Below are 21,253 nucleotides of genomic sequence, written 5' to 3'. Positions count from 1 at the left end.
GTCAAACTAGATGGGAAAGCAGGATAGATGCTATTAGACCATTCCGATATTCATCAGGAGAGATTTACGATGCACTATTCTAAATAAGTCAGGACTTGTCATATGATCCTTCATTTTGACATGAAGCTGAAACATTGGCTCAGAAAATGATGCAGTTTCAATTTTCATGTTCCATGGTTATTCGGCATAATATTCTAAATCAAATTAATTTGACCACCAAAGTTATGCAGAACATAACTAGACATATCCAAGGCAAAGATTATTTTGAATGAAACACTGGAATATTTAAGAGATAACATTCAGATGAAGGATTTGAAGAAACTGTCAAAGCAGCAACAATAGCAGAGGATCTTGATTTTGAACCGACGTTTGCATATCAATTCATTCGTCCTTGGAAAAAAAACAAGACAGTGTTGTTATGAGGCTCACGATTATCCTATTCTCGATCCAAACAAAAGGTTTAAAGTTCAAGGTTTCTATGGTATTTTGGACGTAGCTATAACTTCCATTGAAGAAAGATTTTATCAGTTGCATGGTCATTGTGAAACTTGACTTTTTATATGATATTGAAAATATTAAAAATCAGTTTTCCAAAGACGACCTCATGAAGCACTGCCAAGACCTTCATTTAGTGCTCAGTACTGATAACGCTGCTGACACTGATGTAGTAGAATTGTATGATGAATTAATAGCTTTATCTGAGCTAATAAGTATTAGAATTTGTAGTAAGAAGTGATTTTTTTCCACTCCAAACTATGCTATAGCATTACCAGTATCAGTGGCTTCTGGGGAGCGCAGTTTCTCAAAACTGAAATTACTAAAAAATTTGAGGTCTGCCAGGTCTCAATTGTTTTTCAGGACTCGCATTAATTTCAATTTAAAGTACTATTGCAAAAAAATTAGATTTCACTGACTTATTAAAAGACTACGCAAGTATAAAAACCAGAAAAATTCAGTTCATATAAGTTTAATTTGTTAGTGTCTTCCAGTTTCTTATGTTTTTTCATTACAGTGTATAGTTGAACTCAAATTGTTTGTAATTGTGTTTGTTAAAATTACACTAGTAGGAAATTGTTTATTTCAGTAACTACAAATTTTGACTTTTTAAAATTTTAAACCGTCAAAACAAAACTGCAAAGTGCAAATGTGTAAAAGCCAAAAAAAGTGTGTGTGTGTGTGGGGGGGGGGGGGGGAGCGGGGACAGCCAGAATTTTTTTTGCTGGCTCTGACTACATATGGTCAATCCTCCAGTATGGATGTTGAGAGTTGGACATTTAGATGACTCGGGGCATTTAAGTTTTGATGTTGCGGAAGAAGGTTAAAAAGTAAGCCAGATATCACCTCATTGTTTGTAATGTTAGTTGAAAAGGGTGATTCTAAAAAGGGCAACCATTTGAGACCATGGGTAAGAACAGCAGCTTTATGTGGACACACTGGTGGGTGATTGCAGAGCAACTCAGTTCTAGCCTTCATACTATAAGTTAAAATCTTAGGCAAACTAGAAAGGGGGGTGACCCTGCCAGCAGGTAGGGGATCTTGGGGGACAACTACTGCACTGGTGGGGTGTAAAATAAACTTTAAGAAAATGCAAAAACAGGGAAAATTTAATAGTGAGGGGTATGGGGTTTGTTAAGGTAGACAATTGGGGATGGGTTTCTTTTAGTAACTAGGATGGGGGTTTCAATAGTGGGGTACAATACAGTTGGTAACCAATTAATACTGAAGTATAAATGTAACAGGTAGCTAACAGTTTCTATGGGTATGTCTACACTACAAGAGTAGTCCGATTTTACTTAAATCGAATTTCTGGAATAGATATTGCAAAGTCGAACGTGTGTGTCCACACTAAGGACAGTAATTCGACTTTGTGAGTCCACACTAACGGGGAAAGTGTCGACATTGGAAGCGGTGCACTGTGGGCAGCTATTCCACAGTTCCCGCAGTCCCCACTGCCCATTGGAATTCTGGGTGGAGCCGCCAATGCCTTCTGGGTAAAAAGATGTGTCGAGGGTGCTTTTGGGTAACTGTCGTCATCCGTCCATCACTCCCGCCCTCCCTCCCTGAAAGCACCGGCGGGAAATCAGTTCGCGCACTTTTCTAGTCAGTGACAGCGCGGACGCCACAGCACTGCGAGCATGGAGCCCGCTGCGACCATCGCTGCAGTTGTGGCCGTTCTCAACGCCTCGCAGCTTATCATCCACCTTTCCCAGAGGCGGGTGCAGATAAGTCAGGCGAGGAGGCTACGGCACCGCGGTGAGGGCCTGAAGTCTGAGAGTAGCACAGACCTGTCAGAAAGCACGGGACCCAGCGCCGAGGACATCACAGTGGCAATGGGTCATGTGGATGTTGTGGAACGGCGATTCTGGGCCCAGGAAACAAGCACGGATTGGTGGGACCGCATAGTGCTGCAGGTCTGGGATGAATCCCAGTGGCTGTGAAACTTTCACATGCGGAAGGGAACTTTCCTTGAACTTTGTGAGTTGCTGTCCCCTGCCCTGAAGCGTAATGACACCCGGATGCGAGCAGCCCTGACTGTCCAGAAGCGAGTGGCCATAGCCCTCTGGAAGCTTGCAATGCCAGTCAGCTACCCGGTCAGTCGCGAACCACTTTGGCGTGGGCAAATCTACCGTGGGGGTTGTTGTGATGCAAGTAGCCAAGGCTGATGTACTGCTGTCAAAGGTAGTGACCCTGGGAAACGTGGAGGCGATCATAGATGGCTTCTCAGCGATGGGATTCCCAAACTGCGGTGGGGCCATAGATGGAACTCACATCCCTGTCCTGGCACCAGACCACCAGGCCAGCCAGTACATTAACAGAAAGGGCTACTTTTCCATGGTGCTGCAAGCACTGGTGGACCACAGGGGACGTTTTATGAACATCTACGTGGGATGGCCGGGCAAGGTTCATGACGCTCGTGTTTTCAGGAACTCTGGTCTGTTTAGATGGCTGCAGGAAGGTACTTACTTCCCGGACCACAAAATAACTCTTGGGGATATGGAGATGCCTATAGTCATCCTCGGGTCCCAGCCTACCCGCTAATGCCCTGGCTCATGAAGCCCTATACTGGCGCCCTGGACAGTGAAAAAGAACTCTTCAACTACCGGCTGAGCAAGTGCAGAATGGTGGTGGAGTGTGCTTCTGGCCGTCTCAAGGGGAGATGGAGAAGCTTACTGACTCGCTGTGATCTCAGCGAAACCAATATCCCCATTGTTATAGCAGCTTGCTGTGTGCTCCACAATCTCTGTGAGAGCAAGGGGGAGACCTTTATGGCGGGGTGGGAGGTTGAGGCAAATAGCCTGGCTTCTGATTACGCCCAGCCAGACAGCCGGTCGATTAGAAGAGCCCAGCGGGACACGCTGTGCATCCGGGAGACTTTGAAAGCTAAGACCCTGCTCACTCAGGAAAACCTGTGACTTTAAAGTTTGTGTACAGAGAAGCTGAATCTGCCCCTGTTTCTTTACCCACTTAATGTTGACTATCCTCTCCAGTTACATACCCCCTTCACCCCCTTCCAACACACGTTTAGAAATAAAATCACTTCTACTTTGCTAATGAACACCGTTTTCTTTATTACTGTTTTCGCGGGAATGTTTTAAACCTGGGACGCGGACTGTGGTGGGGAGCGGGTGTAGTGTAGTGACGCAAATGACACTTCTAAACTCCAGGATTGACAGGCTCCGCTGTGGTGGACAGCAACGGAGCCTGTCACCCCTTCTGATTGGGACTGTGTGTATGGCGGGCTATGTGACTTTGTGGCAGGGGGAGGACGGTTACAGATCCCCTGCTGTGTGGCTCTGTCATCCAGGATAAGGACTGCCGCATAAGATCTGTAACTGCCCTCCCCCGCCACAAAGTCACAGAGCAACCCACCCCCCACCACAGAACATGAAAGCCACCTCCCAGACTGACCAGGGTAACTAGTGACTGCACTGTGTATGTGCCCTGCTGCTGGACCTGCCCCCGCCTATGTACCCTGTTAAAGGTGACTGTCCTGTCCAATTACCAACCCCCTTTCCCCCCCCCAAAAAAAGAACACAATGGAAACAGTAATTAACAGAAACGTATTTTTTATTAGCAACTACACATGAAACTGGGAGGTGAAACTTGGACAGGGGCTTGTGTGAGGCGGGAAGGAAAGAACTTGTCAAATTTTGGGCAATGAGAGCCTTCTACCACTAGAGCTGTCTGCAGGGGTGGAGTGAGAGTTTGCACGGACTCTGCCGCCCCTCCTTCTTTGCACTTTGGGTGAGGGGGGTATGGGACTTGGTGGCGGGGGAGGGCGGTTACAGATAGACTGCAGCAGGGCTCTGTCCTCCTGCCTCCGTTCCTGCAGAACATCCACAAGGCGCCGGAGCGTGTCCGTTTGCTCCCTCATTAGTCCAAGCAGCGTTTGAGTCGCCTGCTGGTCTTCCTGCCGCCACCTCTCCTCCCGTTCCATGTGTGCTTGGTGCATTTGGGACAAGTTCTCCCGCCCTGGGTCTGCTGTGCTGCCTGGGCTCGGGAGCAGCCCATAAGCTCCGAGAACATGTCCTCCCGTGTCCTCTTCTTCCTACGCCTAATCTGCGCTAGCCTCTGGGAGTGTGATGCCAGGCTAGGTTGTGAGACAGTCGCAGATGTGGCTGTGGGAATGGGAAAAAGGGAGTGAATTCCTCAGAAAGATAAGTGTAGTTGTGAACAACAAACATAGTCCTTCTCTGTGAACAAGACCATGCACAGCACCTATCACATGTGCATTCAGGGCAAGGTCGAATTCTCGGCCTTCGCATTCAGTGCCTGGGGTCTTGCATTGAAGATCTGAGAAGTGGGGCAGGACACCGGAATTTGTGTAGCAGGCAGACATGGTAAGCCGTAGACTTGTGGCAGCTTAAAACTTTAATAGTATCACTGGCCTCCTTTCACACTGAAAGCAATGCCAGTCCCTGCTGCCAGCAATCTGGCAAGCAGGAACTCTGCCCCTGTCCCACCCCCTCGTGGCTGTCCCCGGGAAAGATCCCTGTATGCTGCCCCTCTCACGCCTCCACCGCGTGGCTGCAAACCAGCGGTTACAGTTCACTAAAGGAACGGGCAAGCAGTCCCAACACTAACATTCCCCTACCTAATTCAAAGCAGGTCACCATGAGCGACATCACCCTGATGAGGATCTCAGACAGTGAGAAGGAAAGAATGCTTTGGGAAAGCCTCCAAAGACCAGGGCCGTATGCCGCCCTGCTCTGCAGGGCAATGATCCCTGAGTACTTGCTTGTCTCGTGGCCCGGAAACGTTTCCTACTACGGAGGACCCAATAAGGCCACTCTCCCCAGGAACCTGATGCAAAGGCTTTCCAATTACCTCCAGGAGAGATGTCCCAGGAGGATTTCTGCTCTATCCCCAGACATATAGACCGCATTTTACTGTAGCTGCACTGGCAGGGACTAAACAGTAGAGCGGATGGGGCAGAACAATCATGCTAAACCGGACATTGTTAGATTTTTTTTTAAATAGTTGCACTGCCCAGGACTGAAATGTTAAGCGCCTAGGGCAAACTAATCGTGAGAAACCCATTTTTGTTATTCTTAATATTCCTTTTCTGTTATAAATAAATGTTTAGATGTTTAACACACTTACTGGCTGATCCTTCCCCAGATTCTGTGTCCGGGTTAACGGCTGGGGACTGTTGGTAGGGGATCTCTGTAGGGGTGATGAAGAGATCCTGGCTGTCGGGGAAATCAGCGTTGTAAGCGCTGTCGACTGCCTCGTCCTCATCTCCTTCCTCATCTTCCCCATCCACTAACATGTCTGAGGAACCGGCCGTGGACAATATCCCATCCTCAGAGTCCACGGTCACTGGTGGGGTAGTGGTGGCGGCCGCACCTAGGATGGAATGCAGTGCCTCGTAGAAACGGGATGTCTGGGGATGGGATCCGGAGCGTCCGTTTGCCTCTTTGGTCTTCTGGTAGCCTTGTCTCAGCTCCTTGATTTTCACGCGGCACTGCGTTGCATCCCGGCTGTATCCTCTCTCTGCCATGTCTTTAGAGATCTTCTCGTAGATCTTTGCATTCCGTCTTTTGGATCGCAGCTCGGAAAGCACGGACTCATCGCCCCGCACAGCGATCAGATCCAAGACTTCCCGATCAGTCCATGCTGGGGCCCTCTTTCTATTCTGAGATTGCACGGCCATCACTGCTGGAGAGCTCTGCATCGTTGCCAGTGCTGCTGAGCTCGCCACGATGTCCAAACAGGAAATGAGATTCAAACTGCCCAGACAGGAAAAGGAATTCAAGTTTTCCCAGGGCTTTTCCTGTGTGGCTAGTCAGAGCATCCGAGCTCGGACTGCTGTCCAGAGCATCAACAGAGTGGTGCACTGTGGGATAGCTCCCGGAGCTATTAGCGTCAATTTCCATCCACACCTAGCCTAATTCGACATGGCCATGTCGAATTTAGCGCTACTCCCCTCGTCGGGGAGGAGTACAGAAGTCGAATTTAAGAGACCTCTATGTCGAACTAAATAGCTTCGCGGTGTGGACGGGTGCAGGGTTAATTTGATGTAACGGCGGTAACTTTTCCACATAAACGCCTAGTGTGGACCAGGCCTAAGTAAAGGGTGTGTCACAGCAGCATTAACCAACTGACAGTTATGGGTAAAATGTGTTAAACAACTCTAGGTAAAAATTGTCACAGTGGTGTAAATGTAAAATGTGAGGGGTGTTCGAGAGAGAAAAGGGGTAACCAATGGGGTTTATGCTAGACTTTAGTAATACAATTGAGGTTTGGCAGCAGTAGGAGCAGGGTGAGCATGTGGGAAAAGGGATTGAGAGAGAGAGAGAGACAGACAGACCAGACAGGCTGCAAGTTTAAACAGCAGAGAGACAATTATACAGAACACAGCAAGATCTTATGTTTTAACTTAACCAAGACTACCCAAATTAGCAACAAAACACAACGCAACAATTCTTTAAGCCTAACTTCCAGAGTACAATGCAAGCAATTTTCTAAACCTAACTTAACCACAACTATGCAAAATGAAATGACAATTTATCTAGACTAAAGGCTAAATCTAACCTAATGGGTGCACCTTATACTAGGGGTAGTTCCAGAGGGCAGAGTGGTGTGTGCCCAGGATACAGCTTCAGGGTGTGTGTGTGTATGTTAAACTAGTGGTGGCTGCAAGCAGGCTTATTTCTAGCAGCAAAGGCACTGCGGAGCTAGAGGTAGATTACAGATACAGACCAAGGAGTTACCTTGTGTCTGCCTGCTGGGGAAAGAAAGCCAGCAGCTAGAACAAAGGGGAGTGTGCAAGAGGTTTTTCCTTACCAATCCCCAAAGCATCAGCAGGAACAGCAGTTTCAGCATCAGAGGATGCAGCGAGGACTTGATTTGCTTACAATAATCAGGAGATCTCCAGGCATAAATTCGGTGTTCGTGGGAGGGGAGTTTAAAAACGGGTATGCTCAAAAACAAATGAGAACGGGGAGAGGGCCCCCCAAAGATCCCTAGCTGATCAGACCCCTGGAGAAAGTCCTCACTTTGCCACCTGGTCTGATCAGAAAATATCTGGTTTAAGGGCAAATTCAGGCAGTTTCCCGCCATTGGAGTCAGTAGAGCTACATCAGTTTACTCTAGCTAAGAATCTGGCACAAGAGATTTCCAAAGTAGGCAATGAGTGCACATAAAAATCACTGAAGGGAAGAACAAAGCAAGTGGGAAAGGCAGGGAGCAGAGAGGAGAGGGGCATAGCAATGTAAAATTAGTCATACAAGTAAGTGATTACAGGATTGGACCCTAGGAGAGGGAGAAAGATAGAAGGAAGATAGTGAAAAGTGGAGGAAAGTGTGCTATGCCGTGCAGGGTATGGATTGGGGAGTTGAATTCACACAGTTATATAAAACAGGAGTGTTCAAAGAATCATGGAGCCCGAGATCTATTTTAGGGGCTGATGGACTATATAGATCACTAAGTTACTTCTGGGGTATATATTCTTCTAAAAACCCCATAGTGAGCTTGGAACCTCTGCATTCATTATTATCTGTCATTTCTTCGATACATCATTAGGATTTCCAATGATGGCTTCCCCCCCCCCCCCCTTTTCAGAAGTTATATTTCAACAAGTTCTGGTTTTGAATGAGTTATTTTCACCCTCCGCCCCAAGCAGCATTTAAAAATTAGCTTTCCATGATCTGTATCATTAACTGGCCCCTACTGCTGCCCCATGCTTTGGGGAAAGAGCTCTTGAACCTGGAAAAAGTTTAGTGACTGCCAAGTATTATCAAACATTGACTTTGGTCATGCAACCCAAGTCTAGTCTTTATCAGGATCCATATTGATCAGCAATTGATCTTACAAAGGGAGTGCAAGGAGACAGAAGGATAATGGAATATGGGTGGTTTTAATACAATTCTAAAGTAAGGCAAAGCGTTCCACTTTTTAAAAAGATTATCTAGGGCTGTGGCAGAGTTTCTTTGGAGTGGCACAAACAGGCTGAGCATAAGAGAAATTGGGCCTCTGTCTCCAGGCTGCCAGCTCTTTTCTCTGACCATTCCATACCCTGCTCAAGAAGAACGCTTTGATACATAGTGATACAAGCTGTTGGACAACATTTTCTAAGCTTGTAATTTAAAGGAAATTTAACAGTGCCAGAAAGACGACATCAAGCTACTCTTTTTTGGCTCTGTGTACGGGTCATATAATTAACTCAAGTTACACAACATCAGGCATCTGTTTTAAGACATGTAAATCAGAGGTCTTGAGCAGTGAGAATTAAAACTGGAGAAGAAAGCAGGAGGGGACTGAGTTATAGCAAAAGAGAAATAGACAGCAGCAAAGTCTGAGCAACATGTATTCTTTCTAGGACTTGGATTCAGAGTGCAACAGAGAAGGTTGCAAATAACCAGTGCTGAGCATACAAAGGAGGTGCTCACTGGCAATCTACATAGCAACTGCATGTTGGGGTTGAATCATATGTAGTATTGCCTGATGTGCCCAAATGGACCATTAGCCTGGCTAAGGCTTTGAAACCTTTTAGAACCGGGCAGTCCTTCTACAGTTCCCCCATCTAAATTTAAAATTGGCATTCACTTCTATCTTGCATTTAGAATCTTCCAACCCTGTAGCTTGATATCCCTTGTCACAGTAGCCAAGATGATTTCTATGCCTCTCTCTCAAGAACATTTGTCATCTGTGCTTATTCCAGTGAACGTTTTTCGTATAGAAAGAATTTTGGCATTGATTTACTGAATCAAGTTTGTGGGCCCATCAGCATGTTTGCCCTTTGAAACTAGCTAGTGACTTGAAGGACAGCGGAGTTGTAGTGTTACCTGTTTCCTGTATGAAATCAGTCAGCCTGGTAGCAGTAACTATGTCACTCAGTCTGCTTTGATAAAAGGGTAGCCAAAGAGCTCTGGAATGAGAAGCATTCCACCCGAGTTGTATGGAGGCAGCATGTGTTCTAATAATACACATGCTACGTGGGTTCCATGGAACACAGTGGCTCTTCTGCTGGGGCTTTATTTTCTTTTTCCTGAAACTAACAAGTAATGGGATAATTTCTGTAGTCTTCTGGGGTATATGAAGGCAACCAGTTTTCCCCCCCTTTAGTGACAAGCTAGCAGTTTTAGATTTAAAGCTATACTGAGGACTTACACACAACTGGAATATTGTTTCAACTATATAACAAGAGTAAGTGATCATATGCGAGATGAATATCTGTGTGTCAATTGTGGCTCTGCTGTGCTTCTCTGCTAAAGAGAGCTTAAATCCAGAACTAGTTATATGGATTTTGAGTGGTGGAGGTGGGGCGGTGGGGGGGGGGGGGAGAAGGACACGCAAGGAGGGAGAGGCGGATCTAGAGAAACCCACGATGCTCAAAGGATTTGATTTTGCAAAGTAGCTCTAGACTAATGTTTGTGAAACCAAAAGTCATACAAATATAGATCTGGGGGAAAGAGGTAACTGTGAAGGAATCAGAAAAGCCATTTAGCGGCGCTCCCTCCCCATGCTGAGTTTTAGGGTTCAAATATACAAGACCCAGATGCCAATCAACCCAAAGTTAGGGGTTTGCAAAACTGGTAAGAAAGCCACATCCCATGTGTACCCTTCTATAGCTAGAATCTGGAAGAGGTAGTGGCTGCCCCCCAGGCAGGAAAGATAATAAAACTTCACTTAGTTCAAAAGTGACTCCTTCCACTTGGCACAGATTTAACATTCATGTGCTCTGAAGAGAGTCCCATCCAGTCCTCCTGTATTGGAACGGGCCTTTAAGGAAGAAATGCCAGGAGAAAGGGGGAAATTCCAGCAAACAAACCCTATATTTTCCCCAAAAAGCTTATTCTGAAGTTTAACAATCTTAGAACATTTGTGTGTTTCACTGAAGTGTCCGTTTTGGCAGCTTGGGGTTGGTGGGGTATGGGGATGCCTTGATAGGGTAAATCCTTAGCAGAGTGGATAAACCAGCATTTATAGCTGATTAATGCTGCTGGAGAAGGGCTCAGGATGTGGTCCATGGAATAGTGGAGTGGGTATTTCTTGGTCTATTTATATACCTCCCCTCACCATAGTACCTGAGCTCCTCAAAAACATTGTATTTTACCACCACACCACCTCTGATTCAGGTTAGAATAAACCTGGGATTCTATCAGATCTCATGATGGAGGGGCACACTACCTCTAGATCTCTTTAGGGGAGGGACTACCTCTGCCCATGTGTTTGTACAGAACCTAGCACACTAGAATCCCCATCCTGAAAAACAATTCAAGTTGGGGTTCAGCCCAGGCCTGGGTATGGAGCCTTGTCTTCTCTAAGTCATTATCCCTTTTCTTTTCTCCCAAGAGGCCGTAATGTAGACAGTCGCTGAAAGTAATTGCAGCACATCTAGCTAACTCGGGTACCAACAACGGTGAAGCTGCAGCAGCGTGGACTTGAGCATGGGCTAGCCACTTGACTATGTACCCAAGATCCTGGGCAAACTTGTACAGCCTCTGCTGACAGCATCACTTCTATTGGTAACTAACCCACCTAGATTAAAGCTAGCACAGAGGACTTATACAGGGCAAGGGGAGAGCTGAACTGAATTTAATTCCTTGTTCCTGGACCCCTGGTTAAGAATTGCCTTTTTAGAGGACAGTTATTGTCACAGGGATGTGCCCAGAGTTATTTTCTATTGCCATGTGTTTTAAAAATGGAAGCGTATTAAGCATCAGCTTTATCTCAGTGCATAAACATTTCAGATATTGTAAAAAAAATTCCAGATGACTTTCATGTAGGTCTTTGGGGTAGATTAATTTCACGAGTTAAAGATGAGGCATAAGATGTCATTCCAGTAATGACCTCTCTTAGCATTAAACTTGATTACATGGATTTGGAAATCTAGATTATCTCTGGCTAAATTAAAAAGACTGAATGAAGCAATGCATGTTAAAAAAGTAACATTGCATCAGGCGCACAAACTTTCTGGAACATAGTCTGCAAATAGAGTAGTGGCTTTGGGCAGAGTCTTTTTACAGATGCTTTGATTGGGGGTCAGGAATAAAATGGCCACAAACTGTTATCTGATTATCTCTGAGGTTTATGGAAGATGGGTTAGCTTGGAAAGAATTGTTTTTAGAAGGATTGGCAAACAATTCACATAAGCTAAGGTTTGATGCACTTTTATTCATATATGAATTGGAGCCAGGATTGAGATTCTTGGTTGGAGGGGGTGTCTAGGCCAAAGACTCAATTTTCCATTAGCTTGCATGTTATGGAGTCATTTACACCAGTGCAAAGTGAAGGTAAAATGATACGACACCAGAAGGGTAGCATTTTACACTCACTTTGCACTGCTGCAAAGGACTGTGAGGTGCAGGGCAAATGTTGAATTGGGCCTTAAGAGAAACGACATATGGGTTAGCAAGGCAGGAGGAGGTGGTTATATTATTATTTCACAGAAGCCCAAAGTCTGACATCAGCCCACCAAGCTAAAGTTGCTGAGCCAGTGTCACATTACAGAGGCCTGTTCCTTGACATCCGGCCAACAAGTCAGATGCTGAGGTGGTTATGTCACAGCAGCCTGGCCCTATACACCAGACAGAAAAGCTACAGGTACATACCTGTACTGTGGTATCAGCTCACCAACAAAAATGCTGAGCCAAGAACTTGACATGACTAAAGCAAGGTGAAGGCATGTAGCCAGTTAAGGCACAGATGTTTGACGTAAGAGTAGATAGCAAGCCAGTGACTTCAGAGAGGCCTTTGACTGGACATCAGCTCAGCAATCTAGAGTTGCTGAACAGGTATTAAAGCACAACAGGGAGAGAGAGAGCTCTCCCTCCTCTAAGGCTGGCTGGCATGAGGAGGAGTCCAGTCACTAGTACCAGCATTTCTGCTTCCACTTCACAGTAGTGCTGCCTCAGTACGTCAGGAAGCCATTGGGAACCTTTCCAACGATGCTGCCTCAGGGAACATGGGCTGGTGTGTTCTCTAGTCCTCCTCTCCCCCCTTGCCACACATCCCTGTTCACACCCTTCCACCTTCACCCCAAAGCTGAAAAACCAACACTGACAGGCCCTGAAAAGGATATTCCTGATTTTGAGAGCACACATTCCCTTTTGTTAGAGTGACAGGGCTGGTACAGAAGGGTGGACTAGAAATAGGAAGTTGGACAAAGACACGAAAGATAAAGAAAATGAATCTGCAGCAAGAAATTCCTGACTTGGTATTTGAAAAATGTTTGCATAAATTGGACTTTTTTTTAAAGTACATATAGAGAGCATGTGCATGCACAAGCAGCACTTAACACGCAGAGTCTGGTCTGGACATGATTTTTACTGGATAGCTTTAATTCTTGACTAGACTGTCTGGGATAGGGATTTCAGAAAGTTTTCCTGGCTCAAGAATGCACAGTAAACTACTTTAACAGGAAAGTTTGTACAGAGCATTCTAAAAATCAGATGTTACTGCTAAAATGAAGCCTCACTGATGACATCTAGTGTTCACCAAATTACAATAAGGTTTTATAATGTTTAATTTTCACAGTAGTCACATGGGGTTGGAGCTGTACCCAGTGGATCCGAAGGATTATTTCCTTGGTGGTTTTCCCCTCGCCCTCCCACATTCCTGGAGAGGGCAAGTTAGAGAAGTCCATCCCAATTTTTCACATTTGCTGTCTGGTCACCCTATTTCTGATGGCCCAGGACTGTTGAAATGCAGTAAGCTTTGGCCATTCACCCTCCTGCCTCAAAACACCCCTTATATTAGGGGTGGTCCAGAGCAGGTGCCATAGAGCCAGCTGTGCACTACAGGAGGATTCCCTACACAGAAAAGGCCCTAGTTGGCTGTTTAAGTGAACTTCCACAGTGGCGCAGAGAGAATTGGGAGCAGGGGCTAAGGACCTGGTCCATGCTTTCCAGTGCCAAAGCCTGCAAATTTTCATGGCAAGTTAAGTCTCTCTGGAGCAACAAGAAGCTGCTTGTTGAAAAAAAATCCATCAATGGCTCTATTAGGAGGTCTTTTTAATCTTTCTGCTGTACAAAGCATGTCAAATGTGGGGTACTATTGAAATAAGAAATAGTCCCCCTAAACATTAAAGAACAGGAAAGAAAACAAAGGAATTGGAGTCAGAGATAACAGTAAAAGTGGAACTAAAGGCCAATATGTTCCCTTCTATAGTTCCCCGGCACAGTCCATCTGTACCACCAACGCAGGGCTGTGTCTGTAAAGCACAATCTGTCCCTAAGCCTCCAGGAGATAATACTTATCTCTGTTTTACAGCGGAGGAAACTGATTCAGAGAAGTGCATTGACTTGCCCACTATCACTCACTGAGTCAGTAGCAGACATGGGACTGGCCCTAACTTACAGCTCCCTGCTCTGGACATGACAGCATGCTTCTCAGATTTTTGGGGGCTCACAGATCTTCCAAGCTCTGTATGAAAGCTGGTGGGCTTTATAATCACTCTGCATTATTTATTTCAGGGTTTTCCTAAGTGTACATGCTCTAAAGGGAAGCCAACAGAGATGACAACTCACATGAGTAAGGCATGAAGACTCCTCCACTCTTACCATTGTGAAACTCAGGAATAATGATGGAAATCAACGGAGTCACCCCACCCCCCCAAATGAAGAACCAGTGGGAAAGGAAAACAAGGGTCAGAGAGTTAAGAACCGCTGGCACCACAAACAAAATGAGCACATTACAAGCGTTGCCAGTTTCCCAGCAGACAGCTAGTCAAATCCATGAACCCTGAAAGATTATGAAATCACATACATTTTAAGTCTCATGGGAATTATGAGATACAAAATGTGCTGGTGGAGATTATATGAAAATATGTAGCTTGTTTTAACGTTTATTCATACGCGACAAGGCAGCCCCATCCCAGGATGAAAAATTTGCCCAAAATATTCCCTTCAGACTCTTAACTAAAGGTTATCATGGTAGTTACCAATGCCTCAGGCCAGCTAACATGGCTGGTGAATATTGTGATAGAACTACTTTTCCTCCATAGAGCTACATTGCAATTGAAGGGTGTGACTGCAGTACACGCAGGCATACCTAAACTAGCTTTAATCTAGTTGTTTTGGTTACCAATAGCAGTAGAGCTGCAGCAGCATGAACTATACAAGCCCTCCTGGGACTGTAGGGGTATGTACTTGAGTGGCTAGCCTGTCCTGAAGTCCTTCACTGCCATTGGTACTCATGTCTAGATCAAGCTAGCTCAGATACACGATCAGGGGGCTGGGGCACATGACTTACAAGAAGAGGCTGAGGGAACTGGGCTTGTTTAGTCTGCAGAAGAGTGAGGGGGGATTTGATAGTAGCCTTCAACTACCTGAAGGGGGATTCTAGGGTGACCAGATAGCAAGGGTGAAAAATCAGGACAGGGTGGGGGTAATTGGCACCTATATAAGACAAAGCCCCCAATATTGGGACTGTGCCTATAAAATCGGGACATCTGGTCACCCTAGGGGATTCCAAAGAGGATGGAACTCAGCTGTTCTCGGTGGTGGCTAATGACAGAACAAGGAGCAATGGTCTCAAGTTGCAGTGTGGGAGGTCTAGGTTGGATATTAGGAAAAAATTTCATTAGGAGGATGGTGAAGCACTGGAATGGGTTACCTAGGGAGGTGGTGTAATCTCCATCCTTAGAGGTTAAGGCCCGGCTTGACAAAGCCCTGGCTGGGATGATTTAGTTGGGGTCAGTCCTGCTTTGAGCAGTGGGTTGGACTAGATGACCTCCTGAGGTCTCTTCCAACCCTAATTGTCTATGATCTGGATGTGCTGCAATCACACCTCCAGCAGCAGTGTAGACATAGCCTAAGCATACAAGAGAGTTTCCCTGTGTAGGGAGCAAATGTTGTAGCACAAAGTATAGCATTTCACAGAATTTACAAGCCAATTACTTCATAATAAAGTTGATTTGTAGAGAGTCTATGTATGGAAGATAAGCATGTAAAAATAGACAAAAGTTTACTATTCGTCACAGCACTAATGTGACAATGCTGCTAGAACAGTCTTGGAATCCAGACACCTGGTTTGTATTCCCAGGTCCGTCACTGAATCACTGATCACAGGCAAATCATGCTCAGATCAAAATTTTCAAAGCTGGGTGCCCAGGATTGGCCTCTTAAATCCACTTTTAGGCACTTCTGAAAATGGGGCTGCACTTATTGAAGTGCCGAACACTCAAGTCCCTCTGAGGCACACAGGTATCCAGTCTTCAGGCACCTAGCTTTGAAAATGTTGGCCCTTGTGCCTCAGTTTCTTCCTCTGTGAAATGGTGAGGAAGCAGTACTGTTGTACCGGAAGCTCTGAGATCAATTAATGCTAGTAAATGCACTGTGATGCAAAGCACTACAGAAGTGCAGAGACCACCACCACTAAAGATCAGAAAGGAAACAGGCTTGTGATTGTGGCTACATGAGCATAAAATAACTCTTCCCTGTTGGTTATTTTGAAAAATCAGCTAAAATTCATGTACATTGAATGTCTCTAGCAACAGGCATAAAGCAGCATCCTCTAGCCAAGGCCGACTACCAGCGAGAAAATAATGTAATATAAACGTGGCCAGACTTTTGTGCAGAAATAAAGAGCCATGAAGTATTTGTAAAAGCCTCTGTTAGGAGAGATAAAGACTGAAACTAGAAAATCAATGCACAACCCAGAGCATTAAATCCCACTGATTCCTGCTGGGAGTTACAGAGCAGATTCTATTGATTCTCTGATAAAAAGGAATCCAACCCCCCGTTCCCCCCACACCAATGTGCTTCCACCATTGTTTATGCTTTCAGATGTTTAGATCAGATCATATCATGGGGAGAAGCAGGAAGACAGTGAAATAATATACAAAGCCTCTAACTTTCTTCCCAAACACTGGCCCTCTCACACAGGTAAAAAGACAACTAATAGGAGTGGGATATGTATTTAAAGTGCAAAGTATCCAGACCAAACATGATATCTTACAAAGTTACAAGTATCAAGTGAGGTCCACAAAATTGGTATTAACACAAAGTCAGCTGAAAACACTTGTAAAGTGTGGTCAGAGAACATGAAACTAACCCAAGAGGAGAAAGAGTAGGCAAGTGAGGGTGTGTCTACATTACAAATACTTTGCTGACATAGCTATACCTGTACTGCTATGGCGCCCCATTGGCATAGCGGAGGTATGGTGCAAGCTTATAGGCGTTCAGCTGGCATATCTTAAACTATCTCCCCAAACATTAGCTCTGCTGACAAAAGCACTCTTCTGTGGGTGCAATTCCATTAACACCAGAGGTTTCGATGGCATAGTTACATCAGCGATTGGTGAGTGAATTTTCACACTCCTGCCAAACCTAACTATGCCAGCAAAACTTTATTGCTTAGGCTAAGCCTTGGGACTCCGGCCTCTTCTGAATACCTACTGAAAGTTTGTCTTCTGGCCCTATTTAGCATTTTCTGTTAAGCCTATGGGGTTGTCAGAGGCACACAGACTAAGGCCCTATTTGCAGTTCATGTCAGATTCCTTCAGCTTCCCATGGTGCAGCTACATGGCCATCCCCTTTAACTTGACTTAAGGCTATGTATAGACCTATACCAGGTGAATATTAAGAGACAGAATGCATATGCAGGAGGTCACACGGCCTATGGAGACATTTCATCAACAGCACAAGACTGGCACAGCAACATACTAGTCCAACCAGACAGTCAGTGGCCCAGTCAGCGGTATTGACCCAAGCTGCCAGGATCCCTTTTCGACCAGGTGTTCCACTGCAAAACCAGACACCTGTCACCCTAGGCAGAGCACAGGACAAGCCACCTGCTGTGTAATGTCTTGCTGACTCCAGAGACTCCCATGAAGCATTAACTCCCTCCGGGTCCCATTCATTACTGCTACTGGGCAGCAGCAAAAGGAGTCAGCCAATGGCAGTACTGCTTAGGAGCAGTGCTGCCAAGGGGCAAGTGGATCCAGCAGAACACTGTTGAGAAACCAGCCCTCCACATGGATACTCATGATTTCATAGGTCTAGATAGTCTCTGCTCCCAGGTTCCCCGGAATACACCAGGCTAGGAGCACCCCCCCCATGCACTCCCCAAAACTGCTCCCATCTAAGGGGACAGATGTGAATAAGCTCAACATTGTCTGCCTTGCTAAGTTTCCTGGCCCTTCTATTTCTCTCCTCTGGGTTTCTCGGTCTGCCATAGAGTTCTTACTCTTCCCCCAAACAGAATAGTCACACCCAGAACTCATCACCTTCTAGGGTTGTAGTTTTTTGGTAACTCAAATATAACCCCTGCCTAAAGCTTTCTCCCCAAGCATGGCTATTTGTAGGGTTCCATGTAGGACCTTCCTTGCCCCAGCCTCAGCAACCCATCCTGTTTTCTAACTGGTGTTTAGACCTCAGATCAGGAGCAGATAAATTCTATTACATTGCACCTGTAAGAAGAGTTCAAACATTTGAAATGAGGATGATTTCACCCAGGGAACCTGCATTTCTATGAACAGCTTTGGGGGTACATCTACACTGCAATTAAACACCCATTGCTGGCCTTTATCACTGGCTCAGGCTACAAGACTGTAAAATTGTGGTGTAGACATTTGGGCTGTAGCTGGAGCCCAGGCTCTGGGACCCCACATGGGAAGAGGTTGGGGGGGCAGGGGAGGAGAAGAGACAGTGAGAGCCTAGGCGCCAGCCCAATGCCCATGAGCCCGAGTCAGCTGATCAGATACAGGTGTTTTAGTGCAGTGTAGACAAACCCTTAGAGTCTGGACCCTTGTTTTCTAGCTGAGTACCATGAAGGAACAGCACTTAAATTCTGCTTCACTATCTTCTGCACTTAGTGCTCTCCCATGTGTTCTGGTTGACTGATCATTCAAAAAGCAATATGCACTTACAGAGCTGTGATCAGCTCATGCTGTTGAAGCTCTCTGCCTTCTTGGTGTCTCAACTTCACATTTTAGACTATCAAGTTGCCAATGGCACAGTCAAATCTCTAAATTCCAAGCCATGATCTTGGCTTATTTGTATATAGGATCTTGTGTAAAAAAGTTGCCACAAACCTTGACTTCATTCCTTGTTGGAACACACTATGCCTCAGACACTCAGCCTGATTCAAGTTTCACCTTCCTTCAAACTGAAAATTGTTGCAGATATTTAATACTTTCCCTGTTGCATGTAAAAATAGAGAGACCTTTGCCTCATCTGTTTTTTCCACTACTGCAATTGATATGTGGTCTAGCTGAAACCTTTACTGAAAGTGTTGCTCGTTTTCCATCAGACTACCTGCCAATTGCCTGCTACTGGAAGGCTGGTTAATTCATCCATTAATGATACCATTACAGACTAGAAGCTCATGCACGCTCATTCCCTTCAGTATTGAGGCATTACATATAGGCTGTGTGTCATATGAAATGATACAGAGCTTCTGTCACATGTGGTGCAGTGTACCAGCATCATGTTCATTATTAACATGCTTTTCTCCTTTGAGTGCTTCAGAACAGCTCCCCCCCCACCCCATCACCACTTCAGAATACATGAACATGTGGCCTTCCAACCCCCACAAGCCTGTGTTTTAGTCTATGAAACAGGTTGTTACCTTCCACTACTCATCTCCTTTTGTTGTTCCAGCAACAAAAAAAGAACAGCAAGTATTTAGAAGAATTCTCACCAGGTATAGGTGATCAACAAGGTGATTGTGACTAGGTTTGTGTTTTTATTTTTAATTTACACACAAAGAAATTACAAAAATTGCTGTTGAGCACAAGAGAGAATCAGTGGGTCAGTGTCTCAAGCATGCTAAGGATGTTGAACCAGTCATAAAGGCTATTAAAAACGTAGCTACATCAAGAGATTTCCCACAGAAAGAAGAATTAAGCAGAATCCTGCTCACTCCAAAAGATACAGTTTGACTTTGCAACCACAAAGATCAATAGATTAGTTTTGCATCTGAGCAGGTCTCCTGATCATTGCTTCAGTCACTTCTCTTCCCCTTAGCAGCCCTGCTATCATCCTGTCATCTGGAGGAAGACTCCCTAATTTTAGATTTAAAAAAAAGGACAAAATCCTCAACCTGTGGCATAAAACATTTAATCACCAGAACACAGACATAGTCCTAAAAGACACTTAGTTTTCTCAGTTCACCATCCTTATAAGCTGGCAAAAAATTTCTTGTCCTCAGTAGTTTATGATTAAGGCAACCCACCTATTAGCAAAACAATTGAGATGCTTTTAAGGACAAGAAAAGCATGCCAGCTTTAAGTACTGCATATGATGCAGTGGGGCATTATTGGCTCGTACACAAGCTAAATTGTTCAGAATACTATTCTGCTATGGAGAGGTTAATGAGGATTATGGGTGTGCCTTCTGAAGAAATCAAACATCACCAGCATTTGATGACTGATTCCTCTCTGCCCATAGTCATTGTGTCTGCCAGGTTTCACATATGCTAACAACAACCTACACGCAGAACAGCAGTACCCTACAGCAAAGGTTCTATGAGAGACGACAACATATGGATGAGACCTTTATTACATAGATTAATATTTCATGTAATCAATTCCAGGAAAATATGCCTGTTTTGATAGCTGCTATTCACACTGGGAACTGTTACTATAACCACTGAGATAAGAAAGACCAGATGTACTTAATATGTAATATTTTATATCTAGGTATTTGTCTGGTCTCCATCACTATGGCATCTGAGTGTCTCTAAAGTATTTAAAAATAGAAACACCACCACCACCTCCCCTCCATTTCTTCATTTCCAGCCTGTAGAAGAAATTGCTTGATTCATTTGCTTGTGTTTATGAGAGTGTGAAGAAGTTATTCTTGAAGGAAAAGCATGATTACTAATGTTAAAGGAATACTATAGTCTCATGGTGCTGCACTAGTGGGATTTCAAACAGTACCACATTAATACTCACTAGGGAACCTTTAGTGCAGGCCAGCAGGGTCCATAAAGGTAAGTTACAGCATGACACACTAATGTGCATGACAATTTATATCCTTTAGTGTAGATTAATGCACTATGTAGACAAGCCCTTATGCTGCAAGGGTAGTTCAAATTAATTTTTGGCCCTGTTATTGCAGAAGGTGCCAGGGGAACTTAAATGACCACAAATCTCATCAGACAAACAGCATCTAAAACAGTACAGTTCCCTCTGTCACAGTGCTGGGGTACTGGTCTTAATAGTCGATCAGAAGATGAGTTCCACCTACTGAATCACCCACATCTTTCTGCAGGCCCAAGGTGTTATACACGACACCCCAATCTTGCCTTCTTGCAAGACCCATCCACTAGGATTTTGACCCAGCTTGTCTAGATGGAAGAAACATCTTTCTAAGCCAAGGAGACACATTGCAATACTTTTGTGACAGAAAGGGGAGGGAATGCCTCTACTCACCAAAAGCGGTGAGGTCTCCTGGTTTTGCTGTGGAGTAGCTCTGCATGATCAAGGCCACTTCCTGCAGTTGTGCTCCATCACTTTCTCCATCTTTACCTGCAATCCCCCTTTTACTCCAGGAACTGTGCATACTCTTCATGACTTAGCCCTCTGCCCAGCTCACTAAGTAAGTTCCCCTTCTGAGATAGTTTTTCAGCATTTCTCCAGGTAGCCTTCCTGTCCACTACCCCCAAACAGTACCACTCTGCAATGGTCATTAGGAGAATCCTCTACTCTGGGTTCCAGTTCACGGCCTTGTAACCAACAATTAAGGTCTACATCATCAACACATTACTACATTTGCCCCTGGACATCTTCTTATTAGACTTCCTCTCCCTTACCTCAGGAAGCCTCCTAACTGGAAACTTCCTTTTTGTGGCCTGCCTC

General features: G+C 45.0%; 1 protein-coding gene across 6 annotated transcripts in view; it reads right to left on the bottom strand.

The window, feature by feature from the left end:
* The window catches only part of PDLIM5 (PDZ and LIM domain 5), a 230,558-nt gene extending 209,709 nt beyond the window's left edge, over window positions 1–20,849 (bottom strand). For all 6 annotated transcript variants that reach the window (XM_054028930.1, XM_054028931.1, XM_054028938.1 and 3 more), the window contains exon 1: window positions 20,828–20,849. The gene's annotated coding sequence lies outside the window, so the exon portion shown is untranslated. The remainder of the gene's footprint in view (window positions 1–20,827) is intronic.
* Between the last annotated feature and the right edge of the window lie 404 nt (window positions 20,850–21,253).

Source organism: Malaclemys terrapin, chromosome 5, assembly GCF_027887155.1.
Source record: "Malaclemys terrapin pileata isolate rMalTer1 chromosome 5, rMalTer1.hap1, whole genome shotgun sequence".
Classification (NCBI taxonomy): domain Eukaryota; kingdom Metazoa; phylum Chordata; order Testudines; family Emydidae; genus Malaclemys; species Malaclemys terrapin.
This window is presented reverse-complemented; position numbering and strand designations above follow the sequence as displayed.